This window comes from Eptesicus fuscus, chromosome 15, assembly GCF_027574615.1.
Source record: "Eptesicus fuscus isolate TK198812 chromosome 15, DD_ASM_mEF_20220401, whole genome shotgun sequence".
Lineage (NCBI taxonomy): Eukaryota > Metazoa > Chordata > Mammalia > Chiroptera > Vespertilionidae > Eptesicus > Eptesicus fuscus.
Window position 1 is genome coordinate 54995791 of NC_072487.1, and position 12882 is coordinate 55008672.

Genomic DNA, 12882 nt, shown 5'->3' on the forward strand with positions numbered 1-12882 from the left:
CAGGGTTGGCACTTATCAACACTCTGGAGAGGATCTGTGGGTGTGAAAGGCTGTTCACATGTGGGGCCTGAATTTGAGCCTGCTCAGCAATCTGTCATTTGGGGTCATTTGAGGAGTGGATTTTACCAGCAATTCCTCCTTAAGTGAAAAGAATCATTAAGTCAATTCCTTTCAAGCACATGGCATCTTTAATATTTCTGATGGACCATTTGTGGAGAGAAATACTGTCACTGCTCACATGACAGGATCCCAAAAATAGAAGACACTGCAGACAGACTTAACAAGGGCCCTTCCTCACCTCACTGCGCAGGGCTGATTGGCTCATTCTGGTCCCTCACAGCTCGCCCAAAGCAAGAGCCAGACAGACCACTTACCTTACAAGAATTCACCCATAAACTCCCAGATTCCCAGAACTTCACATCTCAGGTGCCAAATGTGCAGCTGACCATGGAGCATGCAGTGAAGATGGCCAGAAAGGAGCAACAATAGGAGGGCCCACCGCAGTCGGTGGGAGTGACATGCTTCAGACACACCTTTCTGCCCATGCTTACGTATGTACCACATTTGCCTCCGGAGGCTTCATACACCCCCACTTCACATTACTTCCCCACTGTTCCCTGTGCCTGTCCAGCCAAATAATACCGCTTAACCGTGTCAAGATTAGGACAATAAGTTGGTGACTATTAAGATGCTTTTGTAAAAATGGTAGATCCACTCCTGTTACACCAAACCAGATACACATATTGGGGCTTGGAGGGCCCTTAGGATCAACCCATCCATACCACTTATTTAGCATTGGGGAAACTGAGGCCCAGTGAGATTAAAATCTCTTGTCCAGTCACACAGTAACTTTAGTGAGAGAACTAAGACCAAACCCCATGCCTCCTGACTCCCAATTCAGTGTTCTTTCTACAAGACCAAAGGACCCCTGACTTCTTTTCATCTTTTACAATCTCAGTCCCTTTTTTCCCCCATTTTATTTTACATTTAATTAATTTATTTATTTTAAATCTTTATTGCTGAAAGTATTACATGTGTCTTCTTTTCCCCCCATTGACCTCTCTAGCCCACTTCCACCCCCCACCCAGCCCCTGGCCTTCACCACCCTAATGTCTGTATCCATGGGTTATGCATACAGATTCTTTGGTTGATCTCTCCCACTCACCACACTCCCCCTCCCCACCTTCTCTCTGAGCCCCGAGTTTACACCCTGACCTGAGGATTCCACTGCATGTCTTCTGGGCAGGTGTCACAGTAGCTCTTCTAAAAGTGAGTTTCCTGCCAAAACCGGTTTGGCTCAGTGGATAGAGCATCGGCCTGCGGACTCAAGGGTCCCAGGTTCGATTCCGGTCAAGGGCATGTACCTTGGTTGCTAGCACATCCCCAGTAGGAGGTGTGCAAGAGGCAGCTGATCAATGTTTCTCTCTCATCGATGTTTCTAACTCTCTATCCCTCTCTCTTCCTCTCTGTAAAAAATCAATAAAATATATTTTTAAAAAAGACGTTTAAAAGTGAGTTTCCTGGGAAACACGTAGCTTATGTGGCAGAACAATATAGTGAGATAATAATTTGTATGTGTGTTTATCCCCATTCCCCTACACACACACACACACACACACACACACACACACACACCATTATATTCCATTTCAACACCAAGCCAGTAGTAGTGTACTTCTCAAATACCGGGGATCCATGCCAGGAAAACGGCTAAAGCTACTTATATTCACTGACTTTTCTTGTCTTTTAGCAAAGCTTATATTCAGAGGAGAAAAATAGTCCCCAAGACTAGACAAGAGGAAAAAAATGGGTGGGTCTTTCAATTAATGGGACATATGTCCTGCTGGGTGGCAGAACTTTTGCAAGACCTCAAAGGTGACAACCACATGCAAGACCTCAAAGGTGACAACCACATGCAAGACCTCAAAGGTGACAACCACATGGGACACCAAGGAGGCTGGACCTTGGGCCCAGAGGCTTGGAGTCCAGCAAAGATACCTGTGACCAAACTGTGGCACAGAAGTAGCAGAGCCACTGGAACTAGAAGGACCTGAGTGAGCAGGAATCTGAGGGCTTCAGGGCTGCCCAGCGCAGTACAGACCAGCACCCTGCGGGCTCTCTGATACACTCGTAAGATCCTGAGGAATCCCATTAATTGCTACAGGATAAATTTCTGTGGCCCCATGTGATGGCAGCTCAAACTCAGATATAGATTGACATTTTTTAAAAAGGGAATTTAAAAATATATCCTATTTTAAAGGCAACATTTTTATCTGCTAAATTTGTATGAAAATTGTTATGAAAGCATAGGTATTATGTTTGCTTCAACAACTGGAATCCTAGCAACATTTGTTCTCAGAATCTAAAAAGACCCAAATTCAAAACTAATGATTTGCCCCAAAAGATTTATGGTGAGGTGGAGATTTTGTTTGCTCTGTGAAACCTTTTCTGACCAGACATCCCCTCTCTGGGCTTCTACTGTATCTTCTAAATGCATCTAGAATTGTTCTTGACGCTCTGCATTATACTAGTTTTGTATAGGACTATCTCTCTTCCTACACTGTGAGCTCATTAAATGTAGTGTGTGCCGTAGTCTTCAGGGCATCCCCGGGAACCAGCACGAACTCGGGCATGTAGGTAAATCAGTGGATCTGTATTATGCTGCAGTCAGAGCTGTGGCTCTCCTGTAGCCTTTTTCCTGAAAAGAGGTTCAGGACGAATTGGGGATCCGCAGCTCAGGCTACGTGTCATTTCATCCTGAGGTTAAAAAAAAAAAAAGCAAACCTGTGCATTCTTCATTTGACCCAATGAAAATCAGAAAACCCAAAGTTATTTAGAAGGTGTGAGGTGTCTAGCTTTTCAAATTTGTTGCTGCTGTTGCTTTCAACTCAGGTCAATTCAATAAACTTAAGGGGAGTACTAGTATATTTGGGGCACTTTGCTATGAGAAAGAGTGTGCCTTTGCACTCACGTATACACACACACACACACACACACACACAATCTGGAAGCTCCTAGCCTGTTGGGGAGGGTAGGCAAAACCAATACAAATGGTGAGTAAAAACCATTTGCAAATTCCCTTATGATCATACCCACTGTAGGACCCTCTTCCAGGACTAGCATAAACCCAGCTGATTGTAACTCTGGTACAAAGACCAGCCCATGCAAGTCACTTTGGGGGTGCAGGAGTACAAAGGCTGGATTCTGAAAGCAAGGAGTCCACATCTTTTATTTGGGCCTGGAAGTGGCTATAGTATTTGCCTCAGAAATTTGGTGAGAATATATCACACTTAAAAGTACAGTATAAAAAAGAGTATAAAAAGGCTATCAAAGAAAGAATCTATATATATAAAAGCCTAATATGCAAAGTGTTCTCTCGGAAGTTTGACCAGGAGACCAGGAATTCAATAGCTCGCTATGATGTGTTGACCTCCAGGAGGCGGCACAGAACAAAGGAAGGCCCGGGGAAGGAAGGCCTCTATCGGCCCTGATTGCTAGCCAGGCCTAGGGACCCTACCCATGCACGAATTTTGTGCACCGAGCCACTAGTAAGTATATAAAACAGATATCAGGGAATTAAGTGGAGAAGATAGAATATAAAGAGATAGAAAGGATAAATAAGGTGTATTTAATCAATAAATTTAAACACACAAAAAGAAACTGGACAGAGGTTGAAATTGACAGTAAATTTCAGTGGGACTATTGGAGATATGATAGGTTGGGAAAGATGATATTATTTAAAAGCAGAGTCCATTGAGTTCACCATAAATGCTGCACAGAAACTGGGGAAGCCATAATTTAAAAGAGTAAATAGTCAATTCATTATAGAGGTTATTGGACAGGGTTGCTGCTAAATTTGGAGGAGAATGAGTTGGCTGGGAGGACCAATAAGAAGTTAATAGAAATTTGCAGGGATGAAATACAAACTATGTGAGCTGAAGGAGTCAAATGTCGAAAGATCCCTCTCCCCAAGTCACTATATTATTTACCCAGGAGTCGATATAAAAGTATTTTGGGCTGCAGCCCCCAAGGAGATTCTTATGACCAAATTGGCCATCCCCATGACCTGCCCTGTCAAAATCAACCAGTTCTTAACTCAGAATGAAAAAAAATGATTAGGTCTGCTTCCATAAGTTTGCCTTCTTTATTATTGGATCAGAGGTTTGATATAGAATCAAAGCCACAATGATATATTAATCCTTTTTTTTTCAATTACAGTTTATATTCAGTATTATTCTGTATTAATTTCAGGTGTACAGCATAGTGGTTAGACAATCATGTACTTTTAGAGTGGGCCTGTCCCCGCCCCCTCCCGATATTTCAAGTACCCACCTGGCCTCATAGTTATTACGATATTATTCACTATATTCCCTATGCTGTAATTTACATCTCTGTGACTATTCTGTAACTACCAATTTGTACTTCTTAATCCCTTCACCTTTTTCACACCCAGTCCCCTACCCTATCCCCTCTGTCCACCATCAGTCTATTCTCTGTATCTATTTTGTTTTATTTTGTTCTTTAGATTCCACATATAAAGTAACACATTAATTCTTAATTAATTCTCAATTTTATATTGAAATAAAAATAGTGTTTGCAGTGTTGTTTAGTAAAAAAAAAAAAAAAAAGTTCAGTGTAAGGTTTAAATAATATCTGTTTATTTTCCAGTTCATCAAATTTTCCACATCTCCAAGATCACAGACACAGAAACAGAAGTTAGTTTCTTAAGTGCCTTAAGCTAATTTGGCATCCCTGATTAACTCTTCCTGGAGAATCAGTAGACCTTTAGAAATTAAAATTTACTTTATTTTTTCCATGTATAAAAGCAATGAGCAGAAAATGCAGAAAAGAAAAGAAAAAGAAACCATCCATTGTCCAATCATCCAAAGAAGTCTACTGCTAATAATTTGATGCTGTTACAAATTATTAGCAGTAGATTTTTAATCGCCCTTTTTATCTTTGTAATTAAAAGGGAGATTAAAAAGGCTTTTTTTGCAAAATAAGATGCCTAAATCTAAAGTACTGGGTATTTAAAGCTTCCATCTCTGCAACAAGATCTTAAAAAGCTCTTTAATGGGAAGTAAAATTCAGCCTTAAAACTGACCATAAATTTAGAGGACCCATTTGGCGGCTGCAGCAGCAGATCAGCCGATTCGAAGGCCTCTCCAGTCTCTGTGCCTTGCCAAGTGACTGAGGTGGAGAGGCAATGGAACCATTGCCTTCTGATTTTAATTAATGTTTAATTCTCAGTAGCAGAAGTACACTTCCTCTTGTAAGTTCTCATTAAGTTTCTTAGAATCAGTTAACACTCTGTTTATAAAGATGTGGATATTTTCCCTAATTACTGTGATTTTGATTACTGCTGTCAAAATCAGTGCTCTGTGTCAAGAGATCGTGACAGTGGCGTACATCCTTCTCCCCTCCCTCCCCTGGAAACGATCCAGTCCTCTCTGGAAATTAAATGCAGTAAAAGGCTTAATAAAGTGGAGAAGGGGGGTTGGGTGGTGAATCCAGACATATCACGTCTCATTTCAAGCCACTCCAGAATAAAACCAGAATGTATTCATCAGAGTGATGAAATGTGCGGTCTGTTTAAACATTAAGGATATAGATGCAGAGTTCTATTACTTATGATAAATTTCATTATTGCAAAATCCAATTCATTCTGCTGAACAGGAATGCTGACATGATTTATGATCTCAGAAACACATTTCCCACTCCTGCTTTTTCCTTTCATGTGGAGAGATATGGATGAGGGTATATGTAAATCCTGGCTTCTCCACCCCTTCAGCTGCCCCTGCTCTGGGGTAGAATAAGTTTCATCACTGGCAACGTTTGGAAGAAGCACTAGACATGCATGGCTCAGCTTCTTCCTCCTTCCTACCCATTTGGGAGCCAGATACCACAGGAAACATGTTCTGGTCTGTGCCTTCTTTGTGGGGAAGGACTGTGGTTTTCTAGCACTGTCTGTGCTTAAGTAGATATGTCCACCTAATTCTGTGGTTCAGTATTAGAAGCTCCATCTAAGCCACATCCTCCAAACCAGCCCTTCGGAATACCAAGAGAGACTAGCTTGATCTCTCTTACACCTTCTCTCTTAATTGATTCAAAATACTTGGTGGGTGAAAAGGGTGCTATTTACTGGCTCCCTTAAAAATGAACATCACCAAACACAAAGGCTGGTAATAAAAATTAAACACACACACACACACACACACACACACCAACACACACACAAAAAACACCACTCTATTTTTAGGCATGTTTTTAAGGAGCTTTTTTCTTTAGTCACTCTCTATTCTAAATTTTCAGTGTAAATTCTGTAACACATCCTGCCTTTTAGCATTTAATTCTGGATCTGTTTAATTAAAAGGAAGGAGAGAGAGGAAGCCTAGCTGTCAATGGCCAGAATTTTCCTTGGCAGAAGGCTATTATCTTCACAAGTTGTTATTTTCCTCCTGTTGTATTAGGAGTGATTTTCCCCGTTTTCCTGAGATGAGGTAAGGTTGAATGACTAGCCCAAGTTCTCACAGCTGGTTAGCAGCAGAGCAGGGAAATGAACTGTACAGTTTGAAGGCCAGAGCTTTTTCTTCACGTAAGCTTTCACTACATCTCTCCCCACAACCCTTACCTACCCTTTCGCTATCAAGGCCACTAGGAGAATGGGAGGAGAAATAAGGAACAAAAAATGGTGCCTTGACAAATAATACTTGCTGGAAGTGTAATAAAAAAATGTAGTTTTGCCTGCTTGCTACAATGAAGGACAAACTCATGAGACAGGTGTTGGTGCAAAAGGAAAGAGATTTATTCAGGTGCCATGCAACCTGGGAGAATGGTGGACTCTCATCTCAAAGACCATCTCCCCTTCCTGCTCAAGCCTGCAGTTCTTAGAGGGGAGGGATTTTTTTTTTCCTATCCAGCTATCTTGCTACCCTTTGGCATACTCAGGTCCTGTCCATTCATCTTTCTAGGTTTCAATGTATTGGGGCCCTATCCATGCATCTTTCTAACTTTTGGCATGTTCAGTGGCTCAGTGTTAACCTCCCCCAGAGCCATCTTGGTCAATGGGGGAGACTCCCTGGCACTCTGACTGACTGTCTATCAGTAGAGGGCAGTGATTTGCCTGGAAGCCATTTTTTAAAAATATTTTTTTTATTGATTTCAGAGAGGAAGGGAGAGGGAAAGAGAGATAGAAACATCAATGGTGAGAGAGAATCATTGATCGGCTGCCTCCTACATGCCCCCTACTTGAGATGAGGCCCACAACCGAAGCATGTGCCCTGACCAGGAATCAAATGGTGACCTCCTGATTCACAGGTTGACACTCAACCACTGAGCCACACCGGTTGGGCTGGAAGTCGGCTAGCTATAAATTGAGGGTTTTTTAAGTATTGGGGTGTTTTTTTCTGCCCCCAAACAGATTAAGCCACATGAAACAAGGATTTAGCAAAATTTATCCTACTGCAATAATTTAATTTTTCCAGGTGCTTTTGAAAAAGACCTGTGTGAGATCTCACATTTAAAAAAAATTCTTATTTGAATATGCTTTTGATTTTTTTGGTCTAAAAATTATTTGCAATTGCAAAACTATTCTGATGACTCTTTTCTTCCAAATTTGTTGAACTGATTTGAAAGTGTCACTACAAAGGTCAACATTTTTTGAGTTTATTTCTCAGAGAATTCTTGCCTATGAGAAGGTTAAGATTCATTCATGTCACCACAATAACAGAACCCATATTTTATAGAAACATCCAAGTGAACTTTGCTCACTGTTTATTCACTTGTAGAGTGGTGCTGTTTTCATCCTGTGCCTGTAGACAGTATCAGGGAGAAATACTCTAAGGGTTTATGAAGTTGAGGAAAATATAACTCAACTGGAAACTCATGTTCTAGGAGTTCAGAGTATGACCCTCAGGGGTGAAGGCAAATGTTATAGAGGAGTATGTACTCATAGCTCAAGTCTGCCACTTACCTGGAAGGGCTTCATCAATGTGTGCAGAATGAACTAAGGTAAAAACCTGGATGAGCCTTAGGGTCGGTTGGAATTAGACAGCCATACCATGCTTCAAATAGAATTTGATGTATTCTTCCTTTGTGTTGTTCCTTAAGATATCAAATTTTAAATCCTAGAATTCTAACTCCTAAGGTGTAACACTAAAAGTATTTTTGAGGATAGAGGGTGAGAAAGCTAGGACATTAAAATTTTCTACGAAGTGTAATCATTCATAAGTAATTATATCAGCCATCTGGCATTTATATGATAGTAGATACGGGAAAACTTGCATTTATTTTGTATTGGCATTTAATAATTTTTATCCCTGAAAAATTACAGGGCTGTGTGTGTTCTAGAGTGTAGAAATGCAGTTCTTCATGTCATACACTGTGCATTCCAAATCTACATATTCTCCCTTTTCCCCTTCCAATTCTTTTCATGATTGTGTGCCTTTGCCTGTCTGTACCAGTGGAGGGGGAGAGACCAGACCAGTATTTGTTGTATTATAGAAGTTTCCCACACAGAGAACTGTTGAATTTTACTCTCATTACAGCTAAGTGGGAGCTCTAAGCATCACTGATGCTAGTTCACCACCATGCAGATTCAGCTGTCTCCTCGATTCCTAGGACTTAGAAATGCTGAATCCGCAGCTGCTGTGATATTTTCTTTTTTCTGCTCAAAAAAAAATTTTAAGGCCACCAACATCTTTCATTTATTTTGGAAAAAAACGAACATGTGCATGCTGTACTTTTATTTCCTTCATTTTCATTTAAAACAGATGATGTTTCTATGCAGATTTTTCTAAGAAAAATAGTTTCCTGTCCGCTTTGATTTGTTGATCATTTTATAGTGCTTATAGAATTACCAAGAGCACTTATTCTTCTCCTGCTGCTAGAACGCCAATGCCCCCTGCTGATAAATTCCCCAGAACCTTCCTTCAGAAAATGAGAACATAACCCTCTGTGTTACAACAGGCACGGTATTCACCAGCCTTGTCTGAAAGGGACACGTGCTTCTAGGGTCATCTTAGTCGGCTGTATTAGCCTCTCATTAGTGTAATTTCCTCTATTAGCCTTTACTAACACAGTTAGAAGTTATTTCATGCTTGGCTGGCTTTATTATAAAAACAATTTTAAAGGTATCGATAGAGCTTTGCACCTGACAAAATGAGAACCAGAACTAACATTTGATTATGATAATATAATTTCTGTTACATTATATTTACATTTAATGGGAGAAGTCCCTTAAAATACCTTTGTATTTGTCTTTGTTTCTTTAGTATTTTAGAACTTATGTCATAATGAGATTTTAAAACCTAATGCTCTTGATTTACTTGAATTCCTTCTAATGTCACCTCCATCAAGTAATTTCTTGGTTTCCCTAGTGATAGAAAACATGTCACCTACCAAACCAACCAACTGCATCTTTGCCTGCTATAACAGCTTTTGCTATAACAAATCTAATTCCTCTTAATTCTTCAGAAGTTGAAAAGAAAGATTATGTTCTTCTCTTGACATACTTCTCTTTCCCGGGAAGAATATTGCCAACTATAAAAAAAAGACAAACACATTTATGTTTGACCAAAGGGACAAAATGTCAGAATGCCAGTAGAATATAAAATTCCTATTTTCAAATAGTATGTTAATTTTTAGTCCTCTCTCTCTCTCTCTCTCTCTCTCTCTCTCTCTCTCTCTCTCTCTCACTCTCTCTCTCTCTCATTGGTTACAATACACTTTAAAAAGGGTTATTTTTGGCCCTAGCTGCTGGTTTGGCTTAGTGGATAGAGCATCGGCCTGCAGACTGAAGGGTCCCAGGTTTATTTCTGGTCAAGGGCACATGCCTGGGTTGTGGGCTGGATCTCCAGTAGGGGGCTTGCAGAAGGTAGCCAATCAATGATTCTCTCTCATCATTGATGTTTCTATCTCCCTCTCCCTTCCTCTCTGAAATCAATAAAAATATTTTTTTAAAAAAAAGGTTATTTTTGAACTCAATAAAGGACAGAGGAGACAAATTCCATTTCTGTATAGTGTGATTTGAATGTTCCTAAGAACATGCCATCTCAGGGCTTCTTCATAAATGCCTAGAAATTGTTAGGTCTCCTGGCTCAGCCCACATATTCTTAAGCAAGCAGTGTCATGTCAGATGCGGATTTCTCATGAGGTTGGAAAATTAGTGAATTTGGACTGAGATGTTTTCATCAGCACAAGGCCAGTTGGATCTTTGTGAGACTCATCATTCCATTGAGCTCTGCCACGACTCTTCAGGCAGATGCAAAATCAAAGCTCCTAGTGCTTTCTATGCAACCCACTCCCCCCTCCTTTCATTTGCAGTTAATTTTGCTGTCCTGGTAGCCAATAACCAATAACAAAACAAGCAATGGCCTTAAACCAAGCACTAATAGCCACATTCATATTGCTAGGTTTGTTCTGCCACTAAGTCTTAAAAGTTGCTCTTTGCTATTATAGTGTTCCTAAGATAATGCAGGATGGTTTTATTTTTTGAGGGAACAAATTATAATATATATATATTTTTAATTTTTATTGAATTTATTGGGGTGACATTGGGGAATAAAATTATATAGGTTTCAAGTGTGCAGTTGTATAATCTATATATATAAAAGCCTAAGTGACTGTTACAACCGAACAACCAGTCGACCAGTCACTATGACACGCACTGACAACCAGGGGGCAGACACTCAACACAGGAGCTTCCCCCTGGTGGTCAGTGCGCTCCCACAGCCAACCTCCCTTGCCGGCCAACCTCCTGTGGTCCCTTCCCCCCGGAAGCCAGACAACCTCCCATGGTCCTGCCAAACTCCCGTGTTCCCTCCCCCACCCCCTCCCGCTAAGGCTCTGGGCACTGGAGAATCTGGGCCCGGGAAGCCTGTAGGAGGAGAGTGACCCCAACGCTGATCAAGACAGAGTAGCAGCTCAGAGGGGGTAGAAGGGGCAAAGCATACCTGCAAACATGTAAAGTAAGCACCACCGCCATCTTACCACGACTCAGAAAGAAGAAAAATAAGAGAGAGCAGTATTTCCAAGGAAGACAAACTAGTTAACAACTGAGAGTGAACAGGCTTTCTCCTGTCTTGTTTAAGTATTACTGTTCAATTAAATTACATTTAATGTTCCTCTCATTACCATCACCCAGTATTTGAACAATAGATTTTAGACCCAAGTGTTAGGGCTTTTGTTTATCTTTATGAAATTTCTTTAAGTTAAATTTAGTTGTTCATTCCAGACTGTTGAGGACTTTCTGGATTCTGATTTTGTCTTTCAGTACATAGGCTATCCTTCAAAGCCTACATCATTCACAGATTTGATAAGGCTGACTTCTAACTCACTGGCATAAGACTGAGAAATGACCACATCTAGAATTCTCCATTAATATTACTACTGACTCATTAATAAACTCACTTTGAGTTCCTCCAATATTCAATATACCTATTATCCAGTCCACTTTTCTATCTTGTCCACCAGGTTCTCAAGGTCACATTTTGCCAGGTTCCTGGATGTGATCTAAATATACCACAAATAACTCATTTCCCTGCTGTGCCAACCTAGTAACTCCATTAAAGAATGAAATAAGATCAGTCTGAGATGACCTGACTCATGCTTACTGAACCCATCCTGGCTCAGAGTGATCAATGCTTCCTCTTCTAAGAGCAAAGAAAGTTGCAAATCAACGAATAGCAGGTAATAATACCACATGTATAGTGCTACTTAGAGACTATTCTAAGTTTTTCATATGTAATTAGTTCATTTAATCTTCACATCACCTATCGGTTGGTGGATAGTATTGTCTTCATTTTATAGAAGAAGAAACTGAGATATAGAGAATTTAAGTGACTCTCCCAAGATCAGTGATGGACAAAGGCAGGATTTGAACCTAAACTCTCAGCTTCTAGAGTCAGGTGCCTTTATCACTGAATTATACTACCCCTTAACAGTAACAGAAGTGGCTGCATCTGGTGTCTTTGGCCACAATAATAACGCACAACAAACCACTCCAAAACTCAGTGGTGTGCAACAGTGATCATTTATTTAGCTTATGAGTCTGTAGATTGCTTTTTAGACCTTTCTGGGCAGTTCCCCTGGTCTTGGCTTGGCTCACTCATAAGTCTGAGAGTTGACCAGCTATTGTCTGGGGCTCACACATCTTTGTGGGTTAATTAGCTGTCACCTGGGGTGACTTGACTCTCCTCCATATATCTAATGGCTCCCTCTAGCAGGCTAACCAGGCATGTCCTCCTGGTGAAAGCAGAGGTGCAAGAGCAAATGGGAACACACAGATGCTTTTTATGCCTCTGCTTGTAGTCACATCCAATGAAGTTTTTGCTGCAGTGCCCAAGGATTCTCCCAATATCAACACTGTTCCCTGAAATCATGGGCAGCACCTCCCAGAAGGAGGAAGGCCCCAATAATATGTCACCTGGAGCCAAACCCTTTACACAACTAGATTCAGAAATCTGGCCTCCAGAGGAGATTCTTCAAAAAGAGAGGAACACACAAAAAATAAGCGACACAAAAGCAACTCCAGCTTCCTCTCACTCCTCCTGCCTCAGGCTTCTAGATAATGTCATTGGGGGCTTACATCAACCTGCTCTTCACCTGTAATGTCAGAGAAGAGGATTTTTACAACCATCACAAAGAAGGGAATGGACTCTAAAGAGATATTTAGGAGGAAACGTGTTTTTGGTTTCTAATGGGGTTTAGATTTACTACATGGCAATTTACAGAGCATTCCTTGTTATTAATGGTTGTCCTGAGGCGCTTGAGAGAACGTGGGCTGTAGGAGCAGTGGTTTGTGGGTATTGGCACCCATCTGGCTAGCATCTGGATCTTGAATCCTAGTCTGGCTTTTATTCATTTACTGAACAAGCCTTCATG

The 12882-nt window shown here is 40.7% G+C and overlaps 1 protein-coding gene across 1 annotated transcript in view; it reads left to right on the top strand.

Moving 5' to 3' along the window:
- Window positions 1-12882, top strand: part of PLPPR1 (phospholipid phosphatase related 1) — a 96453-nt gene that overhangs the window by 21604 nt on the left and 61967 nt on the right. The window lies entirely within an intron of this gene.